We start from the raw sequence: 3,458 nt of genomic DNA, 5'->3' as shown, positions 1-3,458 counted from the left end.
TGTACCGAGTGCTGGACATTTCACAAGGCCTGGGGAACCCACTTAAAAGTCAGATTATTACAACAAGAAAGGGAAGGCCAATGGAGTCAGGCTGACCTGTGGAATTATACGGCCTGGGGCAGGCCATATCTAAACTGCTGTTCCTATCTTTAATTCAGTGTGTGTTACTCACTCAGTCATATCCAACTCTTTGCAGCCCCACGGACTGTAGCCCGCCAGGCTCCTCTGTCCATGGGATTCTCCAGGCAAGAATACTGGAGTGGGTTGCCATTCTCCAGGGGATCTTCCTGACCCAGGGATTGAACCCAGGTCTCCCACGTTGTGGGCGGATTCTTTACCACATGAGCCACCAGGGAAGCTCTTTAATTCAGGGATAGTGGCAAATTCCCTTCCCTAAATAAAATTGAGATCCTGTAAGTTGAGAACTTACTGCAGGCTCAAGCATGAGTGGACCCTCAATAAATGAAAGCTATACTGATGATAGAGGCTTCCTTGATGGCTCAGCAGGTAAAGAATCCGCCTGCAAGGCGAGAGACACAGGAGACATGGGTTCAATCCCTGGGTCTGGAAGATCCCCTGGAGAAGGAAATGGCAACCCATTCTAGTATTCTTGCCTGAAAAATCCCATGGACAGAGGAGCCTGGCGGGCTACAGTCCATGGGATTGCAAAGAGTCAGACGCAGCTGAACACCAGCACAAGCAGCATGCTGATGATATAGAAACAGTACTTTATTGGGATCCCACCCGCACAGTTGTTCAGGAATGGGCAGAACCCACAAGACTATTTCGATGGAGTAAGGAAGTAGTTGAGCCTCTGAGAGGAGGCACAGAGGTATTTTCATGACTCAGCAATATCTATGTGCCCCAATAGATCTGGGTGCCTGAAGGTGCAGAGCCTCTGGGGAGGATGAAGAAAGAAGTGGATACCACTGCCACGTTTCCTTGAGCTTTGTAGAGATGACAGCCCCTGATTCTGCAGCTTTGGCCAGCTGGGGAATCTCCCCTTGACACACCTCCAAGCTTTGAGGATAGCAAATCCAGCAAAATATATTGCTGATTTCAGGGCCTTCCCACACCTCTGTTCTGCACCCTTGACCCCAGACCTCTGAACTTCACAATGTTCATGTTATACCCACCTCTGTCTAAACTCCAAGGGAAAGCCTATTGCTTTTCAGAGCTCTTTCTCTCTCTCTCCATATATATATCAAGTTACTCATTAGTACCTCATTCCTGCTCTCCGAAAAGCAACACTAGGGACTTTCCCAGTGGTCTAGTGGTTAAGACTTCATGGTGTGGCCAAAAATTTTTTTTAAAGAAAGAAAAGCAACACTAGGGAACGTATGTCCATCAGGGTGGCGTTCTCCATGGCTTCTTCCTTGCTGCCTTCCACTTATGGAGGTTGGAAAGCTTCTCCTGCAGCTAGAAGTGGCTGGCAAAATCTAAGGAGACATCTGCTAGGAGTTTTCTGGAAAATCTTTTGCTTCCTCAAGTAACAGAGGCAGTTGGTGCCACTGATTTTCCCCCTTTCTCCCTTGAGTAGTTGTGTCATACTCAAAGCTGGGGTAGCTCTCCTGTGACCTCAGGGTGACAGACACGAGGATGAAAAGCTAAGATGCCAAAGACGGTGAAAGAGCCCAGATCCTTACTGATGCTACTGAGCTGCCTACACCCAGAATGCTTGTTTGTAAACCATAAGCACCCTCGGATCAAAAGCCAGTGTTAGTTGAGTATTCTATTTCCTGTAAACAAAAGCATTTTCTCCGAAACAGAAACAAGAGCAAACAGGTAGAATCAAGTAAGCCAGCAATTCAGACATAAAATATTAGAGAAGACAGGGCTAATAAACAGCATGACCGACTTGTCTTGATTTGCCTTGGATTTTCTTGGTTTGGGCATTGAAAGTCCCACACCCTGGAACTCGACGTCAGGTAAACAAGAATACCTGATCATCCTACTTAGACATACCATCAGTTCATAGACAAAAGTGCTAAGCCCGAAGGAAGAAAGAGGTGTGCCCAGGATAACACAGGTTGTAGCCAATCCTAGACTTTCGTAACTTCACACTGAGGGCTCTTCCATCATGTTGCAAATCCACAAAGACATGCTGTCCTTCTCTAGAATCCGAAAGTACCAAAATTACCTCCTCCCACTGGAAAACATGTGATTTCCTGGAACTACTAATTAGGACCTGTTTCAGTCTAGTGTATAAGCCATAGCTTCTGTGAATGCTGATGAGTGTAGAGGGATGAGGCAAAACCTACATCTGCAAAGTTGGAGGGAGCAAGACCACCTCTCGGCTCCTGAAATGGGCTGGGACAGGTACAGAGCCTCTGCTCATCAGACGTCGTGCTTCTTGGTGATGAGTGGCTTAATCTTAAGTCAACAGTCACAGGAGACACGCGGTACTGTCAGCCATCTACTCCGTGTGGCTTCACATTCAACAAACACTTACTAGGGCCTGACTATGAGCGGAGCATGGGGGCTTGTGGTTCACTCTGTTTGAGTTGAATATGGGAGCTAAGGGTTTCACTCTGTTATTTCAATAAACTTTCAAAAACAGTCCTGTGAGATAGGTACAATGGTATTATCTCCACTTCATGGATGAAGACATTTTCCCAAAGACCCAGCTTGCTTGGTGATTTCAGACTCAAAGTCTCTGTGTTTTGCCGCAGGGTTGTGTCCCTTCTATACCCCCTCCACCCTCCCTCTCCTTTCTCCTCTGGGTCTCCTGATCATTTCTCCTCTCCGCACCCCTCCCTGGGCTCACACTTACCCCTCTTGATTCTCAGGGGACACAGAAGAGCAGCAACCAGCTGTAGCATGCCCCTCTTGTGCATGTAAAGTAGACTCTGGGTGACCACACAGAGAGATGCTCAGGCTGGGATTCTGTGAAGCAGAGACTGTGCGATCCCCATAAACACTAATGTTAACAATTTACACTCATGGATGGATGGACCAGAGCTGTCAGATACCAGTAACTACATCCCAGGCCCAGCGCTCACATTGTGATAAATAGTTTTATATCATTCATGCACACAATTTCCTGGGTTACAAACTCTCTGAGCCTCAGTTTCCTCATTTGTCAAATGAGTGTGGGATTACTCACCCTACAGGTTGTTATGAAAACCTGCCTAAGAGAAACCAGCAAACAGGATGCTCTCATTCCGCGGAAGAAAAGGATGGTGTTCAGTTCCTGATAGCCTCTTCCTATAACCTTTTCAGAAGCTCGCTGCCCCCTCATCGCCACCGCCCCCAGCACCACTCCCCCCCCCACCCCCCGCAACACACACACATTTCCTCTGGACACATGGGAGGTTTTCAGTGCTCCTGTCAAGGGTCACCACACCCACAGCACCAAGACCCCCCCCCCCCCCCAGCTTCCTGGCCTGGACTTGGGGGGCTTCTTGACACTGTGGGGACCTTACCCTTGGGAATTAGCTGTCTTTTCCCTTTTGTAG

Source organism: Budorcas taxicolor, chromosome 3 (genome assembly GCF_023091745.1).
Source record: "Budorcas taxicolor isolate Tak-1 chromosome 3, Takin1.1, whole genome shotgun sequence".
In the NCBI taxonomy this organism is placed as follows: domain Eukaryota; kingdom Metazoa; phylum Chordata; class Mammalia; order Artiodactyla; family Bovidae; genus Budorcas; species Budorcas taxicolor.
The sequence above is the reverse complement of the archived record's forward strand: the minus strand, read 5'-3'. Positions refer to the sequence as shown.